Source organism: Schistocerca piceifrons, chromosome 1, assembly GCF_021461385.2.
Source record: "Schistocerca piceifrons isolate TAMUIC-IGC-003096 chromosome 1, iqSchPice1.1, whole genome shotgun sequence".
Taxonomy (NCBI): Eukaryota; Metazoa; Arthropoda; class Insecta; order Orthoptera; family Acrididae; genus Schistocerca; species Schistocerca piceifrons.
The window spans coordinates 919,390,494-919,405,639 of NC_060138.1; positions in this window are offsets into that span (position 1 = coordinate 919,390,494).

The following is a 15,146-nucleotide window of genomic DNA, read 5'->3' on the forward strand; positions in this document are numbered from 1 at the left end:
GTCTCTCGTAGTCTTGACGAATAGTGTATATACAACCTGCTAGGTTGTTTACACCATATTTATGCTGATTACTTTATCGAGAACAATACCTTGTGCCCACACCCGTCGCCTCATGGGGAAAGTGGTTGCTTGTGAAGAAATACATGAAAACTCTTGTCATATGGCGGCTGGGGGGGGGGGGGAAGAGGACCGTGATATATGTTCATTCGTTACTTACACGTCATGTTGCCTTAACTTCAAACGCCCTTTTATATGTTCAGAGGACGTTCAAAAGTAGTCTGTAATGCCATGGAACTCACTGATACAGAATAGTAGCAGTGGTATAATGGACTTATATTTTCTTCGAAAACTGATTTACGGCATAAGAAACTAGACCCAGTAGAAGCTAAAAATCGTGGCGTATGTGTTGATATAGGAATAAAAAGATGCAGGAAGAGTGGGCAATTGCGCTTCGAGAGTAGTTTGATGTACTTATAAGGTACGAACTTACATGTAAGGCAAAGGTAGACGCACTGACCATGTTTCCATTTGAATGTACCTCGCACTAAGTAGGTATTCACATCTAATGTAAACAGAGGTTTATGATATGTCTGTCATAAGTGGTGCAATGTATTTTCTGCGCTTTGATGTCAGATTTACGTTATTTAATTTGATACGAGCCATTACAAACACTCCCAACAACAGTTTCTAACACTTATCTTGAAACTTTCGATTATAAAACAGCAGTTCCTTTTCACAGAACTAAGAAGGGAATTTTTAATATAAACATATATAATAAAGACTGCCCGAACTCTGAATACGCATACAATCCATAGAATGAACGAAGCTATGCGTACAAATAAATACGTTGCCAATAAAAACATTTTTCTTATTTTGAGAGACACGTGAAAAATTATTTTCGGAATTCAGTGAACCAACTTACTACTGTCTCATGTTATTTTCATACACATCACACTATTTTGGAAGAACTAAGCACAAAATAACCGACATAAATACCGAATCTATTACGAACATCGCGGGTAACGCACTTATTCGAATGCTGCAAACAAAAAACTTCAGACGAACAAACACTCCGTAAACGCAAACTCGGCGGTGGGCCAATAGACAACATACCTGAGTAATCACGCTGCAGGCACCGCTTAATGCACACTCACTACAACTCTGCCCCGGCTCCCCTTTTAGTAGGTCCATACAGTACCATCGGGAGTGTAGTTCCAGAGTCTCTCACCAGGGCTGTCCTCACGTTGCCAAGATTTTCAACCTGCCGATCGATAAGAGGAATGGAAATGATACAAAACGTACTTAAGCAATGTGTGTATGCGTGCACATTATGGATTTAAAGCTTGCTCTGTAATCGAAATGGACTACGATACTGACCCACTCATGGCATCTAACAGTGTTACCTGGTAGGACGGGAGAATAAGGATGGGCAGTATAAGGGGCTCTACACACGCATCATCCAACCGACCGACCAACCGCCCGACCGATAAATTGGACGTGAGTAGGCGTTTTGACCGACTGTCGGACGGTCGGGTAAGAGCATCCGACAGCCGAATCCCCCACCCCCCGCCAGGCCACCCTGCTCTCGTGCCAATCGCCCGACAAATATTCGTCTTTTGTCACTGCGCGTGGAGTTAAATGCTGCTGTGGGACATGTCGTGCGAGGAGTATAACAGTACAGATGAAAGAAATGAAGCACATTTCTCATGTTTTTAACATATACATGATAGTTTCGCGTGAGATGGTGAGAGAATAAAAGTCTGGTGACCTGCATTTCTGTCTTTAGGTTTTATTTCCGATACTTATCGAAATGAAATCTAAAAACCATCGACATTCGATTAATGTTAACTATTAAAATAGACTTCCTTCATTGTCATAAGTGATCGAATAATAAATAGTACGTCGAGTGTAGATCTAGAAAGATCTCGTAATGATATTTTCATGGATATTAATAAACGATTTAAGCCAACTGCCTGACATTAAACTTCGAAAAGACTTACTATATGCAATTCAGAACCTGTAATAGGTTTCCACCCAGCATATGTGTAAAGTATGAAGAAGAGCAGATAGAAGAGGTTGACATTCTTAAGTTCCTCGAATTACAGCTTGATAATTAATTCAGTTGGGAGGAGCACACCACAGAACTGCAGAAACGCCTTAACAAATCTGTATTTGCAATTCGAATGTTAGCAGACATAGGCGACATAAAAATGAAAAAGCTTGCATACTTTGCCTACTTCCATTGCATAATGTCATATGGTATAATATTTTGGGGTAACTCTTCAAGTCAAACAAAAGTTTTCAGAGTCCAGAAGCGTGTAATACGTATTATTTGTGTAGTAAATTCACGGACGTCCTGTAGAAATCTCTTCAAAGACCTGGGTATACTAACTACTGCCTCTCAGTATATTTATTCCTTAATGAAATTTGTCCTAAATAATATATCTCTTTTTCAAACAAACAGCTGAGTGCATACATACGATACCAGGAACAAAAATGATCTGCACAAGGACTTAAAAGCACTTACTTTAGTTCAAAAAGGGGTCCACTACTCAAGAACACTCATCTTCAATAAATTACCAGCAAACATAAAAAGTTTAGTTACAAATAAAGATCAGTTTAAAAGGAGCCTTACTAATGGCCAACTACTTCTACTCCATTGACGAATTTTTTAATAGAATCAGATGATGTATCGTATATACTCATACTATTAGTATTGTTATTTCAGCTTTAAAAAAACTGACATGTTCCACATCCACGAGGATCTTCTCAGCACGGATCTATGTAGGGAAAAACTAATCTAATCGAGTCTGATATAATATCCAAGCCCTCTGCTATGGAAAGTAAAGTGTGGAAATTTTTTATACAGGTCTAACAGTTGGCAAATGCTCCATTTCACACGTATCTGTTGTATCTATTAAATGACGTACGCCACCATGATACGTAGTTTTTCTTCTTGGAGTTTGAAATGAGTTCCTTAAACTTGCAGTTCATTGTTTATGCTACATAAGTAAGGAAAACATACACGGACGTCTTTTGTTTTATTTATTTTTCTTTACCATATTTCCTCAGCCAACTGTAAATCATGCTGCACGTTTCAGGAATCACTTTGCATTCGAGGTCCTATTAAGTTCTGCCACCGGCTGGTACTCATAAAGTTGCTAACAGCCGCTCCTCGCAGCTTAGAGGCTCTCTCATGTCTGTGTTCTTTTACCTTGAGAATGGTTTGATGATGTTCAGCAGCTCCGATATGCATGATTTATCCATTCTTAGATAATTACGAAAATCAGCTGATCCCAGCTGCTTAAGTAATAGAACATGGGTGAATTTATTTCCTTGCCGTAGGCATATCTTTGACCACAGCTTTCTCTCGGCTTCTTTGGCCTTGTTACCTCCAAAACAGCCAAGACACGCACCAGTTTTTGTTTTCTGTGTAAAACCATGAGGAATCTCGTAAACCATAAAGACAGTGAACTTAAGATAAGCAAATCTCAACAACAGGGTGGCGCTGTAATGGCTGACTGTAGTCGTAGGGACGTCTGTAGGCTGCCACGAAATTGGTCTGTCGGTCGGTTGATAAATTTTTCCGTTTATAGCTGTCTTAAAGATCGTGAGTAGCCATCGTTGAAGTCGATTGTTTGCGATCGGATGCGGCATAAGCATATGGGACACGCCGAGCAAGCCACACTTGTACATACAGTGGGCTTTTATATATTTTTGTCTGTGGCTTATTGTCGCTGACTTGAAAGTAATGCACAAACCTAGTTCTGACTAAAGCTTACGGAAGGCAAGACAAACACTGGAGCTGGTTATCCCGTCTCAAAAGCTCCCAATCGGGTATGCGTCTTCGCCCCGCCACTACGTGAGTGACTCGACAGTGGGTAAGAGTTCTAACAGACCAGTGTACCTGGAGAGTGAAATGTGTAACAAAGAAAATGAAAATCATTTACGCAGAGTAATGTTTTAGTAAACCTTATCAGCTAACAGCTTTATAAAACTTTCAAAATCATTCACGGTTATTTGAGAACTACCCTTTCAAAATTATAACTGACTGCAGCCAGTGAATGAACTGACAGTGTTATCAACTACAAGGATATGTGATACCAAAAATTTATCACTTTGATAGATCGAATATTCTTCCCAATTATTATCAGTGTAGGCAAAACTATGATTACATTATGAATTAATAATCTTAAGTAACTACAGCTGTGACCTGAAAATATAGCATGATGTTAATGTAGGTTAATGGCAGTGGATTCACTGCAGACAGTACAAGAAAAGAAAAAAACGGATACAGAAGCGTAAATCAATATGGAACACCCCTCGTGTTTCTTACACACCGACCAGTTTCACCCACACATTTAAGCAGAAGCAGCTTTCATTCTGACAGCCAAAACACGATATTCAAACAGTTGAAATACAGTAACACTAAGCTTCTCCTTTAGCGTAAGTGACGGCTGTGGCTGCAATTAGGACACCCGGTCACAAGTTGAAAGGTAAAGAATTCTCAAATTAGAAAGTAAAATATGAAACTAGTTATCTTGCGACTTGCGAGAACGCTGAGAACAAGACTTAGCGAATCATCTGTTTAGGTTTCCACCGCTATGAAGACGACTGATAAGGGAGAGTGAGAAGTCCGGTTTCTTAATGTGACGTAACTGTATACCGAAAATACCCCTAACGAAACAGACACAGATGAGAAATGTATCGTTTCATACTGTATTTCTTGACCGATTGCGTACTGTGTAATTGTAGTGCGAATATTGTGAATAAATCTAGCGTTTACTATAAATTGGTGACAAATGGTCCTCCTGATGTTTAGAATTCCTATTGTTACCCAAGTCTTCGGCTTCTCCTCCTTACCTCTATATATAGAAGGTAAATTTTCACTGAATTCTGCTACCCCGGTATATCTCCGCAATTCATGTTCTCGACAAGCGAAGAAGGGTCGTCTTGTCACGGTCCGTGCGGCTCCCCCCCGTCGGAGGTTCGAGTTCTTCGAGCATGGGTGTGTGTGTTGTCCATAGTGTAAGTTAGTTTGAGTTGGATTAAGTAGTGTGTAGGCTTAGGGACCGATGACCTCAGCAGTTTGGTCCCATAAGACCTTACCACAAATTTCCACATTTTCTCGAGAAGCAGCGCCTGAAGCAGAAAAGGTTTGAGGAGGTATTCCTTTCTGGCAATAAAGTTGTTCTCAAGAATAATTATCCAACAAAATTTATTGTCCGTACTGTAACTGTTCACTACTCTGTGAAGAATATTAGGAACTCTGTTAATAATGAAAATTACAATCGAGCTCGACAGATCTGTAAAAGCAGTATTTATTTAGAATTATTATTATTATTGTATAATGTTATAGTATGGTGTAAACAACTAGGAAGATTAGTGGCTGCTTAAAATACAAAAACGACACAACTTAATTGCACAAAGGATTTTTTTGTGAACTAAGAGAAATGAAAGATGTAGAATGCGGACCCAAGGTGGCACACAGTTTTAATCTGTCAGTAACAGTCATAACAGCACACATTTAGATCATGGAAAATTTGGAAATTTGTGGTAAGGTCTTACGGGACCAAACTGCTGAGGTCATCGGTCCTTAAGCCTACACACTACTTAATCTAACTTACGCTATGGGCAACACACACACCCATGCCCGAGGGAGGACTCGAACCTCCGACGGGGGGGGGGGGGGGGGAGGGGGGGCGCACGGTCCGTGACAAGGCGCTCATAGACCGCGCGGCTACCCAGCGCGGCTTTTCGGTCGTGGGGAAAACATCCTTTCTAGGTCCCCATTATCTACTTATGAAGTGAATCTCACTTAAGATAGATTTGCTCAGTGTGGTGTGGAAGCAGAGGGCCAACGGCCTTGCCGCAGTGATTTGCGTCAGATCACCGAAATTAAGCGCTTTGCGCTTGACTAGCAGACATGTCTGAATGAACGGACACCATATCTACATAAGTATATAGTTCTGGCAATACAGGCCATGAACTTCTTCTTCTGTGCAGATGCACACATATTACCCGAAGTCTTACGGGATTTGTTAAGAATGTCTTCCATGATTAATGAGTGTGTTTGGTAGGGACACTACGATTGTAGTATTGGGACATATAAGGTGAGAGTGTGGGTTCCGCGGGAGGCGTGCACGAAATAGTCTCTGCAGTCGCACTATCCTTTGTGACCTCGGTGGCTCAGATGGATAGGGCGTCTGCTATGTAAGCCGGAGATCCCGGGTTCCAGTCCTGGTCAGGGCACACATTTTCACCTGTCCCCATTGATACACATCAACGCCTGTGAGTAGCTAATGGTATTAACACGTACTTCTAATTTAGCAGTTAGATGGGTGAGCACCCAGATCTCGTGAGGCAAATTAAGAAGCTACTTGACTGAGCAGCAGCGTCTAAGGTTACGAAAACTGACATGTGGTCGGAAGAGCGGTATGCTGACCACACGCCCCACCATATCTACATCCAGTGACATCTATAGGCTAAGGATGACAGGGCAGTCCGTCAGTACGGTTATGGTTTCCCGTGGTCTGTTTGGACGGAGGTTAGTTTGGTGTGGAAGTAGGAAGGATGAATGTATGTGAGTAGGGTAATTTTTTTTTTTTGAGTGGCTGGTTTCACGTGGCCCCCATCAAATTCCTCTTTTGTGCCAGACTCTTCAACTGGGAGTAGCTTTTGCACCCCACGTCCTCAATTATTTCTGGCATGTACTTCAATTTCTGTCTTTCTTTACTCTAAAGCTCCTTCTAGTGCGATGCAAGTTGCTACCTGACATCTTAACATATGCTCTGCTATCGCCTTCCTTCTTCTTCTTAGTGTGTTCCATATTTTCGTTTCTTCGCTAGTTCTGCATTCCTTGTCTTATCAGTCCACCTAATTTTCTACAACCTTCTGTAGTCCATCTCAAACGCTTCAAGTCCGATTTACCCACAATGAATTGCTGCCATATGTGCTCCAGACGCATATCATCTTTAATTAAGGCCTACGTTTGACACCAGTAGACTTTTTATGATCAGGAATGCCCTCTTTGCCTGTGCCAGTCTGCTTTATACGTCCTCCTTGTCTCATCTGCCATGCATTATTTTGCTTCCATGATACACGATTTCCTTAGCTTCGTCTACTTCATTGTCGTTGACATTGATGTTAAATTTATAGCTCTCATTTCTGCAACTACTTATTATTTTCGACTTTCTTAGTGTTACTCTCAATCCATATTATGTACTCATTAGACTGTTCATTCCACTCAACAGGTTCTGTAATTCTACTTCACTTTCACTGTGCACAACAATGTGATCAGTGAATATTATCATTATAACATTGCTAACACTGATGTTTAAGATAAGAACCCGAAAACAGCATACTCAAGACAAAAATATTAGTAAGTACACGTCTGGCATGAAAAAGGTGGAGAGTCTATAAAGGTAATATTTAGTAACATAATGGTAGAAAAAATAATTCTACCTTCATCGACTAGATTCTGAAGAAAGAACAAAAATAATCCTATGGGAGCCTTCAAATCTATATCTCGTAATTAGGTACTGGTCAGTAGCTCTTAACTATTTATTTACTAGAAAACAAGAAAATCAGTTATGTACCATACTCTGCACATTTTAAGCAGGATATGTGCATTGAATAATTTCTTAAAGAAATAATTTCAGTAATGAACTTACAAGTAAAACAAACTAAGAGTGAATTTAGAATTTTACATTGGAATTTCTGATTTTAGATCACCCCATAATTTAAGTAGAAAAACGGTATAAGATGGTTCTGTGCATGCACCGTTTGTTCTAGGTAAAGCCTGAAGTACAAAGGTCAACATAATTGTGTATGGGGACATTAACATCAACACTAACATCATAAATGAATCCAGCAGCACTTTCATAAACATTCTTCAAAGTTTTGGCATGCCCCTATTGGTCAATAGAGCAACAAGTTTTAGCAAATGACTGCATCAGTAATTGACCATATGGCCACAAATATGGACAGGGAAAAATGTGATGTAGCTGCAAAAGTTCTCGGACTATCATACTATCTCTGTCAAATAACAACAGTAAAGTCAGGCATCGAATCATTCCCTAAACTACGAGCCTACAAATGTCATCTATCAGAAATCAAAATTAAAGATTTTTCAAAAGAACTAGAAAAACAAAGCTGGGATGAAGTGTATGTGACAACCAATGTGAATATCAAATTCTCTAAATTCTCCACATTGTTTAAATTGAACTTTGAAAAGGCATTTCCAAAAGTTTGCATGTCTGTATCAACATCTCATAAAAACAGGTGGATAACAGCAGGTATTAAGAAGTCCTCCCAAACACTTAAACACCCCCGTTCCATGAAAAAGATTCGCAATGATCCAGAATTCTTAAATTTCTGTCGTAGATACAAAAAGATCCATAGGAAAGTGCCGTTTGCTGCAAAAAAAGTCTTTTAATGACAAAATAGTATATAATGCAGAGAATAAAAGCAAAACAGTCTAGGATATTACAAAAAAGGAAAGGAGAAATGCAAACAAACGCAGAATAACATACTGCTAAGGGAGGGGGATAACGTAATAAATGATCCTCAGCACTTAGCAAACAATGTAAGCGAGCGTTTTTCATGTATTGCAGAGAAGTTACAGCAAAAATCCCCCCAAACAAATATAACATCTGTAAATAATGTTGCACTAAATACAATGATGTTACTTCCAACTACAGAGAATGAAGTCAGTAAAACAATTCAAAAACTAAAAAATAAAAAGTCAGTACGCTTAGATGAAGTACCAATGTATGTACTGAAAGAATGCATAGCGATTATACAAGGGCCCTTAACAAATATAATAAATGCGTCCTTCACATCAGGGACATTTCTAGAGCAGTTAAAACAGGCAAGAGCTGTACCTCTGCTTAAGAAAGGTAATGCAGAAGACATAGAAAATCAATGGCCCATTTCCCTGCTGTCAGCAATCTCAAAAATAATAGAAGCAATTATGAGGGACAGATTAATGAATTACCTGAATAAATACAATCATTTAAGCGAATCATAGTTTGGTTTTTGAAGTGGCAAAAATACGGAGTCACCCAAAGTAGAATTCACAAAAGTTGTACTTGTTGCTCTTGATATAGATGAGTGTGTCACAGGCATATTTTTGGATCTTTCTAAGGTGTTTGATACAGTCGACCACAAGATTCTATCAAATAAATTAAAAGCATTAGGAATAAGAGGGGTAGCTAACGACTGGTTTCGATCATACCTAACAGATAGGGACAAGGAGTAGAGATATACACATAATTCAAATAGATCTAAACATTTAGTAAAACGCTTATCAGAACCAAAATACATTAATATAGGGTTACTGCAAGGTAGCATATTAGGACCAATACTGTTTCTGATATACGTCAATGACTTTCCGTGTAGTGTTACTCATGGTGAAAAAATCCTCTTCGCTGATGACAGCAATATTATAGTCACTGAGAAAACAAAAGAACTCCTTGCCGAGAAAGCAAGTAAAACTCTCAAGGAAGTTTATGATTCGTCAATAAGTAATAACATGACATTGAACATAAAGAACACTAATGCCATGAATTTCAGTTTGAGGAGGAAAAATGACAATGTTAAATTAATGTAGATGGCACCTCTACAGCCTGTGTAACAAATGCAAAATTTCTAGGAATGTATATTGATTGTCAGTTGAAGTGGTGTGAACACACAAAGATACTTGTAAACAGAATGTCATCAGCATGTTATGCCCTTAGAATTCTATCATCAGTGTGTAACATGCAGTGTCTTTTAGTTACATATAATTCATATCTGCATTCAATTCTTAGCTGTGGAATTCTTTTTTGGGGAGCAAATGTACAAAATATCAACACAATTTTCAAACTCCAGAAAAGAGCCATAAGAATAATAACCAAAAATACTAGTCAAGCTCATTGTAAAGATCTGTTCAGAACACTGGGGATTATAGCTGCTCAATGTTAATACATTTACCAGTCAGTTGTACACATCCAAAATAACATTGCTAACTACTGCACAAACAGCTCTGTCCATGACCATGCAACAAGAGATAGACTCAACTTACATTTACCAAGAAAAAATAAACATAAAATTCAAAACAGCATTTACTACTAAGGAATAAAACAGTACAATAAATTACCAAAAGAGATTAAAGAAATTGCCAAAATACACTTATTTAAAAAGGCAGCTAAAAAGTACCTGTTATGCAATACATTTTATACATTAAAGGATTACAGAGTAGGGGTTTGATAAAAATGTTATACAAATAAGTAGTATTAATAATGATTATAAAATATCCAACATTCCACATAACACCCTCATTTTATGTTCTTACCTTCTTTTTCTCCTTTCTAGAAATACTTACCCCCAAGCTATGCGTAGCACAATACTAACACCTCTTCCTCTTTCTGAGCTCAACAACTCACTCATTATGGTGGGATGCTGACTCAGTTTTTCAGGATATCAAACGGGAAGTTCCGGTACAGAAAATGGCCCAGAGATCACCAGTGTGTGTGTGTGTGTGTGTGTGTGTGTGTGTGTGTGTGTAGTGAGTGAAGTGTGTATAGTGTGTGCAGTGACTGATAGGGAGATATGAGTGAACAATGTGGCATTATACTATTTAATAAGTTATTTGTAAAAAAAAGTATTGTATACCAGGAGTAAATCTAATGATTGTCTCTAACTAGAAGTCTCTAAATGTATGGGTATACGAATAAGCTTATTTTAAATTGATCTAAATTTGTAAATACTTTGACATGTCCTATATCCTTGTAAAATGAGATCTACGGAAGAATAAAGCTACTACTACTACTACTACTACTACTACTACTTCACAATGTTTCTCAAAGAGTCTCATAGACAATTCAGTATTTTAAAAGAAATGGTGCAGGAATGTTTAAGATGATAGGCTCCACTAAAATGTGTCCGTTTAAAGGCATAGGAGATGGAGCGAGCACATAGGCGACCTAGAAGTTGGAGCTGTCACTGCTAGTGGCGAAATACTTGTGTCTCACGACCCGGTGGCCACGTTGCTGAGTGGCTGAAAGTTTGATTCATGACGTCACCAGCGGGTCACTAGAACTCAAGTACATAACAACTGCTATCTTAATTTCAAGGTTTCCAAAGTTGTTGACGCAATTTGTGTTTCTCTTATTCACGCCACCGTATTAAGAAAATACACGATTACAATCACCCACCGCATTAAAAATCTCTCCAAAATGCGTCGTTTTAAATACGGTCTTTCATTTGTGTATGAGGAAGCTAGTGTTGTTGAGTGATTACTGAAAGATGATTCATAGTTGCACGTTCTACAAACGCTGAAAATTAATGCAATGCTGGCAGTAAATTCAGATATTGCTGCTGACATCTTCAGTACGCTTAAACGAAACACTTGCCCAGTGGTTTTCCAAAAGGAAGTAAATATGTTTCTGGTAGTAGCGTAATTCCAGATTGATTGTCTGCCTTAATAAAGGAGATCGACTACCTTACAGTGTCTTCTTTGCACGAGACATAACTCCAATATCTGTAATTGATTAATATTAAAGTTCTCACACAACTTCAGATGTTGATGTACCATGACATATGACGAATACTCGCGTGTATTGATAGACAACATACGCTCATATAAGACTCGTGCAACGAATGGAACGGTATTATTGTTTTACGCAACAATTTGACATAAAATTTACGAACACAGATTGCGTATGCGAGGTTACTGCATTATTAATAGATGAGAAGGCACATGTAAAACATACAAATCCGATGTTTGATAAAACAATAAGAATAAAGTTTGTTTTTATTTGTTCTTAGATCATCTTACCTGATTTCAGATATGGCATATTTTAGGCTGACATTTTCAGTGTGGATATTTCTCCTGGCTTGGAACTGCATGTACGTTGTTTGTGTACCACTTATGAACAAATTGTTACTACTGAAATACTAGTTTGCATTTTCTATGTTCAGAGTCATCTTCTCTCTAGGTCATTTTAAGTGCTACCAGTAGCTTCAAGAGACGTGTAATCTGCATATATGATGACATCTTCACCATTTTGCGTACTTATATCATTTACATAGACAATGAAAAGCAGTTAGTCCAATACTGTGTTGTGTTTGAGGGGCTCAGGGATTCTTCTACACGCTTGTTTATTAGAAATGTCCGTTAATCAGCTGGAAACTGTGAACAAAAATTAACTGCTCTTGTAGGTTTATTACCCAACCCTAATGATCCATTTCCTGTTTTTTTCATTTGTCTGATTGTTTTTGCTATTTCCATATTATTTACGAGAAAAAGGAATAAACATCATGTAACATTTACACTACTTAAAAAATACAATATTCTTTTTGTTTTGTGGGATTTTGCTGTATAACTTTGTCTGCTACAGTCACGATAGTGTTCATAGAAAATGGAAATTGCTAAATATGGATCCAAAAATTCTTTTCCTCCTTGTTTTAAGTATTAAGTTTGTATTGTTTTTGCTATTTACTTTTGTATCTGTGCTAATCAAAGTTCAGACATACTTTGCCATATTATGTGAACTTTTAATTGCTGTCTTGAAGTACACAGTCTTAATTTCTTTTAGCATTCAGCGGTAATCTCTCTCTATTCCTGCAGTCTTCATTAATGATTTGATTCTTAATTTTTTTTTTTTTTTGGTGCCTCTCGTATGAATGTTTCAGTTCCCCTCTTTTGCATGTAATGACTAGCGTGATCCATTTCTTTTTCATTATATTTTTGGTTTTTCTTACAGCATACAATGTTTATGCAATAACTTAGAGATGAACAGAAAGTTTCCCAACGTTTATCCATAGATTTTGTTATAACCGTTTTATTTCACCGCTTTATTCGTAATCAGAATAACACAGGCAGTGCTATATTGTATTTATCTGCCGATACCGAGCAAGCGACTTTCAAGGACAACGTCTCACCTGTACGGGAATATATACATATAATGGATGTACTAGTATAGGTCGTACGTGCATGGTTGACGCCGTATGGATGTTTGGGTCTGGCGGTGAGTCGTGCACGGATAGTGAAATCACTGTCACCTTGCGCGTCGAGCGAGCAGGCTGTAGTTAACTTCCGCCTGTGCCGCAGCGCCACGTGTGTCGAAGCTATTCAGTCTTGGTGGTGTATCGGCCGGAGTCACATCGTAGTTGCGTAGCGGAGTTTGTTGTAGTTTTTCTCTCGGCGGCGGTGTTTTCTGCCCGCGCCATGGTGTTTGTCGAGTTTCCTAAGTCTGTTCCCAGTCGAGCTACTGTTCGTTTCCGATTTGACAAGATTCCACGTCGTTCTCAACCCGGCTCTTTAGAAATTCGCGATTGGTTGGCTGATGTTATCCGTGTTACACCTGATCAGGTAGATACTGCTTACTTTGATTCTGATTTGTATACATTCTTTGTGAAGTTTTATGAGCCCGTCCAAGTAGAACGGCTTCTCTCTCGGGTTGGTTCTAAAGTGATGTTTACACATCGAGATGGTTCCATTAGTCAAGTCCTCCTTGAAAATGCGACACTCGAGTATGCTCCGGTTAGAGTTTATAACCTTCCTCCACGGGGGGAAGGGTTTATTAGTGATTGGGAGCTCCAATGTTAGGCGGGTGATGGAGCCCCTTAGGGAAATAGCGGAAAGGTTGAGGAAGAAGGCCAGTGTTCACTCTGTCTGCTTGCCGGGGGGTCTCATCCGAGATGTGGAGTAGGCCCTGCCGGCGGAGATAGAGAGCACTGGGTGGACCTGACTGCAAATTGTTGCTCATGTCGGCGCCAATGACTCCTGCCGTCTGGGTTCATAGGTCATCCTCAGTTCATACAGGCGGTTGGCGGAGTTGGTGAACGCGGAAAGCTTCGCTCGCGGGGTGGAATGTGAGCTAACTACTTGCAGTGTCGTTCCCAGAACCGACCGCGGTCCTCTGGTTTGGAGCCGAGTGGAAGGCTTAAACCTGAGGCTCAGACGATTCTTCGAAAATCTGGGGTGAAAATTTCTCGACCTCCTTTATCGAGTGGAGAAATGTAGGGTCCCCCTGAATAGGTCAGTCGTGCACTACACGCAGGAAGCGGCTACAAAGGCAGCGGAGTACGTGAGGAGTGCACATGTGGGTTTTTTAGGTTTTCCCTCCCTAGGCCAGACAAGACGCCTCCTGAGACGCGACAAGTTAACAATAGGCAAACCGCAACAGGGAATGACAATATTAATGTGGTAACAGTAAATTGCAGAAGCGTCTGTAGAAAGGTCCCAGGACTGCTCTCATTAATAAACGGTCACAATGCCCACATAGTACTAGGGATGGAAAGTTGGCTAAAACCAGATGTAAACAGTAATGAAATTCTAAACTCAGATTGGAATGTATACCGCAGAGACAGGCTGGACAGTGAAGGGGGAGGCGTGTTTATAGCGATAAAAAGTGCAATAGTATCGAAGGAAATTGACGGAGCTCCGAAATGTGAAATAATTAGGGTAAGGCTCAAACATGGTAATTAGATGTCTCTATAGGCCCCCTGGCTCAGCAGCTTTTGTGGCAGAACACCTGAAGGAAAATATGAAAAATATCTCGAGTAGATTTCCCGACCATGTTATAGTTTTGGATGGAGATTTTAATTTACCAGATACAGTTCAAAAGAGGAAAGGCCGCTGGACCTCATGGGATACCAGTTCGATATTACACACAGTACGCGAAGGAACTTGCCCACCTTCTTGCAGCGGTGTACGGTAGGCTCTAGAAGAGCGTAGCGTTCCAAAAGATAGGAAAAGGGCACATGTCATCCCCGTGTTCAAGATGGGACGTCGAACAGATGTGCAGAACTATAGACCCATATCTCTAACGTCGATCATTTGTAGAATTTTGGAACACGTATTGTGTTCGAGTTTAATGACTTTTCTGGAGATTAGAAATCTACTCTGTAGGAATCAGAATGGGTTTAGAAAAAGACGATAGTGTGAAACCCAGCTCGCGCTATTCGTCCACGAGACTCAGAGGGCCATAGGCACGGGTTCCCAGGTAGATGCTGTGTCTCTTGACTTCCGCAATGCGTTTGATACAGTTCCCCACAGTCGTTGAATGAACAAAGTAAGAGCATACGGACTATCACCAATTGTGTGATTCATCTACATCTACATACATACTCCGCAATCCACCATACGGTGCGTGGCG